The 14491-nt window shown below is 36.8% G+C and overlaps 1 pseudogene; it reads left to right on the plus strand.

Moving 5' to 3' along the window:
• The first annotated feature begins 290 nt into the window (after positions 1-290).
• The window catches only part of LOC149822461 (small ribosomal subunit protein RACK1 pseudogene), a 47534-nt pseudogene continuing 33333 nt past the window's right edge, over positions 291-14491 (plus strand).

Here is a 14491-nt window from a genome sequence, read left to right on the forward strand (position 1 = left end):
ATAGTAAGTGATGTACGATGGATAATGGAGGTGGCAGATAAGGTGGTGCATAGCGGTATGGTGAGAAGTGATAGGGAAGGAGGCTGAAGCTATGAAGATGCTTGTGAGAGGCTGTGCAAGTGGAGGTGGATGCTGAAAGGTGGAGCATAGCTGCAGTGAAGAAGTGTGCACAAATTTTGTACAGGAGATGAATGTGGTGACATGATAAGAATGCTGAGAATGCAGTGATGGGTTGGAAATGCATGAAGGGAGGCAAGTAGCAGGGGTGTAACAGATAAAGATGGGTATAAATGCATGAAGCTATTATTGCAAATGTTGGAAGTGGTGAGGGAGGGACTGTGTACAGGTATGAGTATGGCTGTAGATGTGTGATAAAGTGGGAAGTGTAATAGGTGGATGTGGTTGAAGGTAGCATAAAGAGGAATGGGGCTGTAATGGAAATGTTGGAAGTATAAAGGAGGGGTATACTAGAAAGGGATAACATTAAGTATGCTATGTAGGATATGGATGTTGTGGGTGTTGGAAATGAGGTATGCTAAGTGTAGTAAGTGGCTGTAGGTGCTGAAACATGTAAGGTGTGGCTGGGTGCAAAAATTTACTGTAGTTGCAGCAAGTGAGTCTCATTGTGAAAAAGGGTGAAGCATGGTGTGGGGAAATGCAACAGAGTGCAAATGGAGCTGAGTGCAACTGAGTATGCTAAGTGATATACAATGAGAGTTCAAGTAGCATACTGTGGGCATTTGTGTGATGAATATACAGGTGTAGAGCGTGCCAACATTAAATTCACTATGTACCTGATATAGGTGTTGAGTATGGGTGAGTGACAGTGAATGTAGCAATATGTATGCAGTGAGAAGATGTTGCCATTTATGCAAGAAAGGGAATTGCACTACAAGAATGCAACTTCAAAAGTGATTTTAGCATAAGACCATATTGCTGATAACAGTCAACCAATAACAATCAACCTTTGCACTGATAGTACTTAGCTGATGTTTTCAGCAGTAATGTATTGACTTTGGCTTTTGTAAATGAAAAGTAATGACTTCAGTAAAATGTCTTTTGGTAACATCCATCCTGCACTAATATTCACAACACTAATTCGTTAATGTTGTATAACAACACTCTCACTCACCAATGTGCTTTTGACATATTATTTACAGCACATGAGCCATTGTAAATCAAATTTACACAGTCAATCGATGCTTCCAGTTATGAATGCTCGGAAATGCACACCACGTATTGCTAGCCAATGTTGGTACCTGCAAATATACTCAAATGTTCATTGGATGGAAATGGGGCTGGAGTGGCAGGGATAAATGTGATAGGTAAGGACTGTGTGACCCTTCAGTGTTTTGACATCTCTGCTTCGATTTCTCTAAGCTCAAGAATTTTATTAAGACTCTCATCCAACAAAGAGATACCATCATCGATCGAGAAATTCAGGAACTTCCAATACACCCCTTCATTCTTTTCTTTGAAATTTTCCTCCATGCATTCCTATGCCTGGGGATCAGGTATTTAAGGCCGAGCTAATGTTCTCCAAAGAATGTTGTTGTTGCAGAGTAAAAAATGTCTCTCGGGCATCCAACAGTTCACGACTTCCACCATCTTTGTTTTTATATAATGGCTTCTTACCTATGAGGAACTTACCATAAACATGATAATAAAATTTGTGAGATCAAAGATAGTGCTTGTCGAATAAGTGCATTATTCCTCAGTAGCTGAGCTTCATAACACAACTTTTCCTGTGAAAACTTCTAAATTTCAGCCTCCAGTCAAGTTATATCTTCCTCTAACTGTGAAATGTTTCCTTGTGCCTGTGTAACCTTGAAGTTGGACAGGAGATGAGTAGGGTATTAAGGAGTGTGGGCAGTTGCAGGAAGGTGATAAGGTAGGTGGTCAGGGGATTGTATAGTGAATACACATGTATAGTCATGTATTGTGAGGCCTATAGGTGATTAATAGGGAATAAAAGGAGTGTGTGCTAACAAAAAAAAATGTTGATGCAGAGGATGCAATAGGGTATTGTGAATGAACTGACGCTGCATGAAAATCCACTATAATCTGCATTCTAACTATTTGTAGAGAATGATGATGTTACAGTTATAAATGTTGAAGGTGCTTAAATAAAATGATATGCACAAATCGATGAATTCAACAGGCAAAATACCCACAAATCGTTGAACTGAATCATGATGAAACACATGACTGCTAAGCGATGGAATCAAATGAAGGAAGGGATTTTAAATCATCAACGGGTGCTGATTTAAAATTTTCCCTATAGCTCCAGAGATGTATTCACGATGAAACAAAAAAGCATCTTATAGCAACTCAGAAGACTAATGAATCATATGCTGAAAAAAAAAATATGAATCATAAAATCGCAAATGCTGAATGGTGGAAAGAAGAAGATATAATATAAATGGGTAGATCGAGGGGGATTGAACCGAGAAAAATCTCGGGTGCGATGAACCATTAAATACATACATAAAGAAAACACAATACGGTGAATGAGATGAACAGAATGTAATCAATAGGTCAATCAAACATGATCTAAAGTAGAAAATCAAAATATAAACAAGGAAACTAAATGTAATAGACAATCTAAACAATCAAAACAAATATAAAGGATAAGAATCCTGTGATGAGTATGTAAATCGAATGATGATGCTGTAAAAAGAAGAATGGATAAAGCGCAGGTCTCAAACTAGATTAAGAATGCAAAAATGGAAGATCAAAGCATGGAAATCATGTAAAAATACAAAAAAAAAATCAATAAAAAATGTTGGAATTCGCGGAACTCCGTTGATATTGCACTGAGGTAGATCGATATTGCCATAGGCAATCCGATGTTACCAAATGTGCTTTAAGGGAATAATAGCAGGAAAATCAGGAAATCAAAATAAAAGGGTGAAAGAAGGAGGGTACTTACTGTGGTTTTGCAAGGCTTCTAAAGGAGGGAACTCCTTCTTTGTTCTATCGTGGAATCCCTTTACTATTGGAGAAGAGGAGGAGGGGAAGGGAAAAAATCTGATGAGAAATATGGAGGGGAGAAGGCGATTTTGAAGGAGGAAGGAGCACATGGGGAGGTGAAGATGCGATGAAGGAGAAGAAGAGGCAGAGGGAAAAAGGGGATCGGATGAAGCGATCCTTGATCGAAGGTAGAGGGGTGAAACGCAGTGAGAATGAGGGGAGCCTTCGGCTTATTTTTATAACGGAAAACCGTTATGGCTTTTATAATAGGGGTCCCCTATATTTTTCAAAAAATTCAAAAGAAGGTTTTCAAAAAAAGAGTTTTTTCAAAAGGGGTTTTTGGTTATGAATAGAGAATATGCTAATTTTTCTAATTTTGAAAGAAAACCCCAAAAGTATAAGGGAAATATGAGAACTTTTAACAAGCGGGACCCAAATGAGGTTTTAAAAGGATTTTTCTAAAATATTCGTTTTGAAATTGTAAGTTTTTCTGAAATAGGGCTTTTTTATAAAATACATGATTTATTTCAGAAAATGACCCGCGAAATGGATTTGGATCCAAGATTTTGAGAAAATATGGATTTTGGATCTCGAATTGAGATTGGATCTAGATAAAACATTTGATAAAATTCAAAGAATTGATTTTTTGAAAAATAAGAGATCCAGGATCAGAATTGGATCCGGATATCCGATTTGGATCAGAAATTGGGTCAAAAAAAAAAATTGAATCTAGATTCCAATGAATCTGAGAAATGAATGGATTTTTTATCAGAAGTTGACCCAATTATTCAGAAGATGTGAGGTCAGGGGAAAAAAGGGAATTTTTAGATTTTTTGGAAAATTTGAGGTGTTCATAGATGCCCCTCTTTGCTGCTAAGCCGGTTGAAAGCCGAGCTTGGCAACAAAAAGAACACACCAAATTTTTCTAAAAATGCCCTAGTTAGGCAGTCTGAATTGGGTGTGAAAGAATTGTTATTGTAAAACATTATTCTCAGGTTTGATACCTTATTCTAAAGGTTTTGGGAAGAAACAAAATCCTCGAGAATGAAAATAATTTGGACAGAAGAAAATGAGGAAATCATGATGGGACTTTGGGATGAATATCTCGAAATGGTAAAAATGAGAGATTTTGAAGAAGTCTCATGCCTGAGACAAAAATAAGAATTTTTGAAAAGACTCAGGTTTAGCCCTTAACCAGGATGGGACGAAGATATTTGAAAAACCACGATGAGACATTTTTGAAAAATACCTCATGAGACGAGGTTCAGGTATAATCCTTATTTGAATGGATACACAAAGCATGGATTCTTTGATGGGGAAGACCATGATGAGACTGAGAGAAATACCTCACCAGAATGAGGTAACTCTCTTTGAAAAATATAAACAACACTAAGTTGCATCAAAATAGATATTGAGCATTTATTTTATTTTTGGATAACCCAAAAATTTTGCCAATAAGATGAAATTGTAATTGATTCAAATGCTTGAAAGCGTGCACGTATGTGTGAAAGATATTCCCTCTTTTTACCTAGAGTATTTCCTCCAAAATGAGGTTAACTTCTCGGATTCGAGAGTCAAATTTAAAAATTTATGTTGTTGAGTTTTTTCAAGGAAGTTACCCATTTCCTTGATATGAAAAGAGAAAAAATACCCTTAATTTCATAAAAGCAAGCAGTGAAAAGATATTGATGGAAGAATTTCGCATAAGAAAAGATGATTTTTGGCAATTTTGGCAGTTTGATATCCTGGGGATTTTCCCATAATGATCCTTTTTGACACTCTTTTTGAGACATTGAGCTTTCTTGGGTTTTTGGCGAGAAGTTTATTACATCATTCTTCATTTTAGAGATGTCCTGACTTTTCTTTTTTTCTGGGAAGGGTACGTCACAAACTCCTTCATCTTGGAGATGCTCTGATCCTTCTTTGTCTCAGGAATTATATTGATGATATTGGCTCATTGGTTAAAAATCTTTAGATGATAGCAGAAACCAAATATCTTTTAGGGTTTGTCGGGAGGTTCATCACATTCTCCTTCATCTTGACGGTGATCTGAACTTTCCCTGGAAGGATCCGTCACAAACTCATTTATCTTGGAGATGATCCAAATCTTCTTTGGCCCTGGGGGTCTAAACTCATCCACCAGCCTTCAACTCGATTGGGAGATCCCTTTTGCAGATATTTGATTACAACTTAAATGACTTAGGAGATATGGATTGAGTGGATTCTTTTTATCGCTCAGGATATTTCCACTGCCTGATTGCCAGAAAGTCGTCTTTAAACATGTGCCATAATGATGATCAATATCAATTCATTTCTAGCTTTTCAACATCATTAAATATTTCCTTCGCTAATCATACCAAGGATATTTCTTACATCCTTTTGGTTGATCAACAGAGAAAAGATTTGAATTTTATCCATTTTCGCAAAAAGCTTCATCCTTTTGAAAAGAATACTAGAGGTAATCTGAGGTAATTCTTTTGTGTAGTAAAATATTAGAATCAACACATATTTTTAGCAAATTGGCAAAGTTTTCAAGAATCCTTTGTGAAATAATCACTCAATATAGATTTTGATAGGACCTTGGGTTAAAACTCAGAAGAAATAATGTAAGACTTTTAGACTTTGAAAAACTCGACCAGTAAAAACTGGATTTGGCAGGACCGACTAAATGGATTTGGGTAAAAAGGGTTTTGGTAAAGGATTTTTGGTAAAAGATTTTGGAAAAGGATTTTGGTAAAGGACCAGTGTTAAACTGGAGTTTTAGGGAAGGATTTTGGTAAAGGACCAGTGTTAAACTGGAGTTTGAAGCACCAATTAGAGAAAATTATAATTTTAAAGGACTGATGTAAATATTGGAATTTGAAGGACCAATTTGAGAAAAAATGGAATTTTGAAGGACCAGTGTAAACATTGAAAATTTGAAGGACCAGTGTAAGAACTAGAATTTTGAAGGACCAATTGGAATTTGAAGGACCAATGTAGACATTGAAATTTTGAAGGACCAGTGTAAAAACTGAAATTTGAAGGACCAATTGGAATTTGAAGGACCAGTGTAAAACTGGAATTTCGAAAGACCAATATAAAAACTGGAATTTGAAGGACCAATTTGAGAAAATTAGAATTTTGAAGGACCAATGTAAACATTGGGATTTTGAAGGACCAATTGGAATTTTGAAGGACCAATTTAAGAAAATCGAAATTTTAAAGGACCCATGTAAAAACTGGAATTTTGAAGGAGCAATTCGAATTTGAAGGACCAGTTTTAAGAAAAAATGGAATTTTGAAGGACCAATGTAAGCATTGAAATTTTGAAGGACCAATTGGAATTCGGATCAGTATAAAACTAAAATTTCAAGGACCAATTTATGAAAATTGGAATTTTGAAGGACCAATGTAAACATTAAAATTTTGAAGGACCAAATTGAGAAAATTGGAATTTTGAAGGACCAATGTAAATATTGGAATTTTGAACGACCAATTGGAATTTGAAGGACAAGTGTAAAACTGGAATTTTGAAGGACCATCGTAAAACTGGAATTTAAAGGACCAATTTGAGAAAATTGGAATTTTGAAGTACCAATGTAAACATTGGAATTTGAAGGACCAGTGTAAAACTAGAATTTTAAAGGACTAGCGTAAAATTGGAATTTCTAAGGACCAATTTGAGAAAATTGGAATTTTGAAGGACCAATGTAAACATCAGAATTTTGAAGGACCAATTGGAATTTGAAGGACCAGTGTAAAAACTGGAATTTTGAAGGACCAGTGTAAAATTGGAATTTGAAGGACCAAATTGAGAAATTGGAATTTTAAAGGACCAATGTAAGCATTGGAATTTTGAAAGATCAGTATAAAAACTGGGATTTTGAAAGACCAGTGTAAAACTGGAATTTCGAAAGACAAGTGTAAAAATTGGAATTTTGAAAGACCAGCATAAAAACTGGGGTTTTGAAAGACCAGTGTAAAAACTGGGATTTTGAAAGACCAGCGTAAAAACTGGGATTTGGAAGACCAGTGTAAAACTGGAATTTGAAAAACCAGTGTGAAAACTGGGATTTTGAAAGACCAGTGTAAAAATGGGAATTTTGAAAGACCAGTGTAAAAATAGGTTAATTAAGGAGATTTTACAAAATTTGAAGTTCTTTTGCATATTTGGAATAAAAATTCTAATTTCAAATATTCGTCCCCTTCTTCAGGCAGAGCCGGTCCAGCTGACAGAATTTGAAAATCAATATTGAAAATTATCCAGATTGTTTTCGTGAGAAAACATTTTGAAATTTAGGGTTCTGGGGTTTAAAATGGGAAAAGGTGGCAATTTTGAAGGCCTAGGGGTTGGAAATTGATTTCAAAAGAGTTTGAAATTCAAATCTGGATTGAGAATTTTAAAATCACAAGTTCTGGACCTTGAAATGACATGCTATGCAGTGAGATGTTGTTCGATGATATGAGAGACATGTTTCGGGGAATGCAATTTTGAACCAGGAATTGGAGATTTCAGTCTCCTGTTATGAATAAGACTTTGAAAATTTGCTACTGAAAGTGAAGGTTTGAAACAACACACAAAATTTTTGAGATTTTTAGATGAAATTCAGACTTTTGCAGGGTCCAGGCTCAGAAATTGACCATGTTGCCCTCTAAAGATCTCAGAGGACAGGCTGTGATTGACTGCTTGGAAATGTTGTGGGAGGTGAAAGAAAATTTGGGGTGTTTACACATGGTCTGGTCCAGAGGACCAGACCCGACCTTCTTTACCTCCATGATTCACCCTTATGCCCCTGTAAGGGTGTGGGCTTGAGTGTCGGGTGCAATCACACCCGGATGAGTTAGCTAGGCCTGATAGGCTCTAGTCTGAACTGCAGCTCGAGTGCAGTGCATGGACTGAACCCTGATGTTCAGTCCAATGCCACTGTTGACCCTTGGAGTTCAGTCTTGCCTTGGGTTGGAATGCCCGGACTGCATCGCTCCATCCTTGCAGCTCCATCCCTTTTGGTCGGAGCTAGGCGAATGAGCTTGTAGGTTCAGACCAGATTGGGTTTAACCCCTTGTTGTTCGCTACACGAGTGCAGCCAGCTCCCAGAGTAACCCATTAGATTGGTAAACACATACATATATATGTATATATATCCCTTTTGGTCGGAGCTAGGCGAATGAGCTTGTAGGTTCAGACCAGATTGGGTTTAACCCCTTGTTGTTCGCTACACGAGTGCAGCCAGCTCTCAGAGTAACCCATTAGATTGGTAAACACACACACACACACACACACACACACACACACATATATATATATATATATATATATATATATATATATATATATATATATATATATATATATATATATATATATATATATATATATATATATATATATATATATATAGCAAAAAAAAAAAGAAGAGGAAGAAATTAAGGGTAACTGAAACCAAGTAGAGGTTGGAATGTGTGAGTCTGCTATCCAACGAACCCAGCTGTACACTTAGCACAATTGTGCCTTGTTCAAGTGTATGACCTGTGAGCCTTCTAGTCCCAACTTAGCAATTCAGTCATGTCGAGACTTCATGCCTTGTATCGGTTATTCGGGTAGCCGAGCTGGAGTTTGGGTCCGGAGTAAACCCCGTGGTTCTCCGAGGTCCTCATTTGGTAGTTTCGGTATGACTTGTCAAGTGAGCTTTACACTTCCCACACGTACATATAGTTTTTCCTCCGACTTAATTGTTCGACGACTTTATCAAAATCATCACTCTAACAACATTGGTTTCCGTGAGCACGACAACCGACCGTGGTAATGCCAATGTGATTCCCATAAGTTGGGAATATCCTAGATTTCATTCTCGACACGTAAGTGTGTCGAATTCACGAATCCCCTTATGGAATTGGTTCCACTTTGTCAGCATCAGAGCAAGATGTTTTGCAAACATTAGTAACCCAGTGATGCATATACATATATTTGTCCTCATGACATATTTACATCGTTTCTCCTACAAGTGCGGTGATCCACCTTGGAAATGCGAATATAATTCCCATACGAATGGGAATATTCAAGATTTCAATCTCAACACATGAGTGTACCAAAATCATAAATCGTTTCTACGAAAGTGGGCTCGCTATGCGAGAATTGCCAAATATTGACATTTGAAGTTCTAACTACTTGAAATTGTAATTAGAAGCTTGCATTACTTTTTCAGCTCAATGTACTTGCAATTGTGTTTACGTATGCTCTTGAATTGCATATCTCTTGAAATTGTGGAATTGTACACTCACTTGCACATTCTCATGTAATTGAAATGTGTTTTCCTAAGATATGCATATGTATCTTTGCCTCTGTTTTATAATTGTGCAATTGACTTGAGATTTTGTGGGTCTTAGTTTGCATCTGCACATAGCACATCTTGACACTTGTACTACTTAGTACATACCTCAAAAAAATACATTTTGGTCTCGTGCTTGAGGCATTGATGGGTGCACGGAGTGAACATTATACATGTAATGTAAAGAATGACACAAAAACTAAAACACTATAGGGTATGAGTAGCACACTGTTGTGGTTTTTGGACTCAGTTGGAGTATTTGGGCGATGGCCTCTTGTTCGTGAATGAGCTCACGTATGTCTATACCCTAGTAATGAGAAAGATAAAATGGTGTTATAATCGCTTTCACGAACGATGTGCTCTTGTTAGCCGTGTGAGGTTGAGCCCATGGATGGGCAGGCTAAGACCTCATTTGCGTACCCCGCAGGGACCATGAGGCATAAATACCTCGAAGGGAGGTATGACTTGATAGATGAGCCTAAGAATGATAAACCTACCACGCCCCATTCACAAAATGGTCCACCTTAGAGAGGGTGGATGGTACAACCCAGAGTGACTAGTCGTTACTATGATACGTGTTTTGACAGAAGTTGTAGCGTCCTTTGACCTCCAGTCACTCAGAGTTAGGGAGGTTGAGGTGATCTTTTAAGACACCTCACTACTGCAGTAGTATGGATTGCAATCCTTACCTATGCGAGGATTTCTCTCAGTTGTGTGTTGCCCACATGAGGTTTACTCGGTCTGTAGCAGCCTCGGTTACCATATTAAAAATTGAATAACAGATGCCGGGTGCATGGCTCACAGAATACGAGGTTCCTTCGCGTACCCGAAGGAGTAATTAGAAGAACTTAATTACTAACCAATCACAGCTAACGTACCTTAGTAGTTCTTTACTTGCTACCTCGCTTACTGCACTTGTTCTATTTCTTTATTGTTTCTTAGCTACTTGTGGTTAGTAGTTGCTCAGTTTCCTGTTCACATCTTTAGCTTGTTTGCACTTGTTACATGTGCACTTACTTGACACAGGCACATGCATCTATTGTTTCACATGTTCCATATTATATACATGCTTCTTCCTTGAGAATTATAGATATGATGTTGTTTCTTCACCACCTCGCAAGAGTGTTGACCCTATTTTATGGGGGATGCAGGTGATGAATAGGTACAACGGCGATGCGATGACACACTGTGGAGGCTTGGGGACCCACACTTAGCTGCAGATCCTACTCTTATTTGGTTTTGGGGTTTTAGGGGATGATCCCCCTGTTTGGAGAGACTGTTAGATTTGTTATACTTTTGTCTCATTTTGTAATTAAACTTTAGGATGTATATTTTGAAACTTGATGGATATGCATACTTACCTGTGGCCCGCTCAGACTTGCGGCCTCGTTACTTAAGTTACCCATTTTCCCTTGCTTTACACTGTTTAGCATAAAACCATTTCAAAAACAAAAATTTCCTCAAAAATTCAAAGGATTTTTCCAAGGTCGGGGTTTGGGGCACCACACCGGAAATGGTGAAAATAGGAATTTTGATTAGGTCTCATGACTAAGACAAAATATGCTTTTTAGAATGATTCAGGTTTAGCCCTTAACCTGGATGGGATGAAGATATCTCAAGATGAATTTTTAGGTTTTTTTCTTACCTGAATGGGGAAGGAGTACAAGAAGATTCTGATGGGACATTTTTGAAAAATGCCTCATGAGATGAAGCTCAAGTACTGATCCTTTTCTGAATGGATATGAAGAGCATGGATTCCACGATGGGAAAAACCATGATGGGACTGTGGGAAATACCTCATCGAAATGAGGAACCTCATCGAAATGAGGAACCTCATCGAAATGAGGCTCAAGTTTAACCCTAACCTGAACGGATGATACCTCATAGAAAAATGATGTTCAAACTTAACCCTTAACCTGAAAGGGATGATACCTCGAGGAGCGAGGTTCAGGCTTAACCCTTAACCTGAAAGGGATGAAATCTCATGGAAAAACAAGGTTCAGTCTTAACCTGAAAGGGACGATACCTCATGGAAAAATGAGATTCGGGCTTAACCCTTAACCTAAAAGGGATGATACTTCATGAAAAAATGAGGTTCAGGCTTAACCCTTAACCTGAAAGGGATGATACCTCATGAAAAAATGAGGTTCAGGCTTAACCCTTAACCTGAAAAAGATGATATCTCATAGAAAATGAGGTTCATGCTTAACCCTTAACCTAAAGGGGACGACCATACAGAATCCTCGAATGAAGAAACTATGATGGGACTTTCAGAGTTTGGACAACAAATCTGAGAGGGGTTTGCAAAAGGAAGAAAGGGGGCTCCCTAAAGATTAAAAAGAGATGATCTTGGGTGTCTCATTGCTGAGACTAAATCAACTTTTAAAACAAATGACCTTTTTGCAGAAAATTCAGGTTTAACCCTTATCCTGAGCGGGTGAAAATACCTTGAGGAGCGAGGCAACTTTTTTTTTTGAAAATGTAAACCCTGTTAGGTTGCATCAAAATAGGTATTGAGTATTTATTTCATTTTTGGATAACCAGAAAATTTTGCCAATAAGACGAAATTGGTGTTGACTCAAAAGGCTTGAAAATGTGCACGTATGTGCAAAAGATATTTCCTCTTTTTACCTAGAGTATTCCTTCCAAATGAGGTTAACTCTCTGGATTCAAGAGTCAAATTTGAATTTTAGTGCTAATGATTTTCTTCAAGGAGGCTATCCATTTCTCTGATATGAAAAGAAAAGAAATATTCTCAATTTCATAAAAGCAAGCAATGAAAAGATATTGATGAAAGAATTTCGTATAAGAAAAGATGATTTCTAGTAATTTTGGCAATTTGATATCTAGGGGTTTTTTCATGATAATCTTTTTGCACTTTTTTTGAGACATTAAGCTTTCTTGGGTTTTTGGCCAGAAATTTATTACATCATCCTTCATTTTGGAGATGTCTTGACTTTTCTTTTTTTCTGAGAAGGGTACATCACAAACTCCTTCAACTTGGAGATGCTCTGATCCTTCTTTGTCTCAGGAATTATACTGATGATATTGGCTCATTGGTCAAAAATCTCTTGATGATATCCGAAATCAAATATCTTTTAGGGTTTGTCGGGAGGTTCATCGCATCCACCTTCAACTTGGCGGTGATCTAAACTTTTTCTGGAAGGTTCCATCATCAACTCTTTCATCTTGGAGATGGTCCAAATCTTCTTTGAACCCGGGGGTGTAACTTATCCACCAGTCTTCAACTTGACAATGGTTGAGAGATCCCTTTTGCAGATATTTAATTGCAGCTTAAATGACTGAGGAGATTGGGTGGATTCTTTTTATCGCTTAGGATATTTCCACTGCCTGATTGCCAGAAAATCATCCTTAAACATGCGCCATAGCTATGATCAATATTGATTCGCTTATGGCTTTTCAACATCATTGAATGTTTCTTTCGCTAATCATACCAAAGATATTTCTTACAGTCTTTTGGTTGATCAATAGGGAAAAAGGTTTGAATTTTGCTCTTTTTTAAAAAAAGCTTCACCTTTTGGAAAGAATACTAAAGGTAATATGAGGTGATTCTCTTGTGCAGTAAAATATTGGAATCAACAAATATTTTTAGCAAATTGGCAAAGTTTTTGAGAATCCTTTGTGAAATAATCACTCAATATCAATCTGATAAGACCTTGAGGAGAAATTTAAAAGGAATGATATGAAAGTCAGATTTTTAGAATTCCCGACCAGTGATAACTAGATTTTAATAATCCCGACCAGTTATGGAAACTGAATTTTGAAATCCTGGCCAGTGAAGCACATTGGATTTTGAAAATCTTGACCAGTGTAAAGACACTCAATTATGAAAATCTCGATCAGTATAAAAAAAACACTGGATTTTGAAAATCCTGACCAGTTATAAAAATTAGATTTTGAAAATCCCGACCATTTATAAAAAAAACTGGATTTTGAAATCCGACCAGTTATGAGAAACTGGATTCTGAAAATCCTGAACAATTATGAAAAACTAGATTTGCAAATCCCGACCAGTGGAAAAAAACACTGGATTTTGAATATCCCAGCCAGTGTAAAAAAACACTGGATTTAGAAATTCCCGACCAGTGTAAAAACACTGGATTTTTGAAAATTCTAATTAGTTGTGAGAAACTAGATTTGAAAATCCCAGCCAGTGTAAAAACACTAGATTTTAAAAATCTTAACTAGTTGTGAGATACTGGATTTAAAAATCCTGACCAATGTGAAAGGACTGAATTTTGAAATCCTGACCAGTTATGAGAAACTGGATTTCAAAATCCCGACCAATGTAACAACACTGGATTTTAAAAATCCCGACCAGTGTAAAAACACTGGATTTTGAAAATCTCGACCAGTGTAAAAACACTAGATTTTTAAAAATCTCGACCAGTTATAAAAACTGGATTTTAAAAATTCCTAACAGTTATAAAAAACTGGATTTTGAAATCCTGACCAGTTATGAGAAACTGGATTTTGAAAATCTCGACCAGTGTGAAAATGCTGGATTTTAAAATCCCAACCAGTTATGAGAAACTGGATTTGAAAATCCTGACTAGTGTAAAAAAACACTTAATTTTGAAAATCTCGATCAGTGTAAAAACACTAGATTTTTTAAAATCCCGACCAGTTGTGAGAAACTGGATTTGAAAATCTTGACCAGTGTAAAAACACTAGATTTTGAAAATCTCGACCAGTTGTGAGAAACTGGACTTGAAAATCCCGACCAGTTGTGAGAAACTGGATTTAAAAATCCCAACTAGTTATGAAAAATTGGATTTTGAAATCTCGACCAGTTATGAAAAATTGGATTTGAAAATCCAGACCAGTGTGAAAACACTAGATTTTGAAATCCTGACCAGTTATGAGAAACTGGATTTAAAATTCCCGACCAGTGTAAAAACACTGGATTTTAAAAATCCCGACCAGTTGTGAGAAACTGGATTTGAAAATCTTGACTAGTGTAAACACACTGGATTTTAAAAATCCCGACCAATGTAAAAACACTGGATTTTTGAAAATCCCGACCAGTGTGAGAAACTTGATTTGAAAATTCTGACCAGTGTGAAAACACTGGATTTTGAAATCCTGACCAGTTATGAGAAACTGGATTTGAAAATCTTGACCAGTGTAACAACACTGGATTTTAAAAATCCCGACCAGTTATGAGAAACAGGATTTAAAAATCTCGA

Source organism: Nuphar pumila, chromosome 11, assembly GCF_984573655.1.
Source record: "Nuphar pumila chromosome 11, dmNupPumi1.hap1.1, whole genome shotgun sequence".
In the NCBI taxonomy this organism is placed as follows: domain Eukaryota; kingdom Viridiplantae; phylum Streptophyta; class Magnoliopsida; order Nymphaeales; family Nymphaeaceae; genus Nuphar; species Nuphar pumila.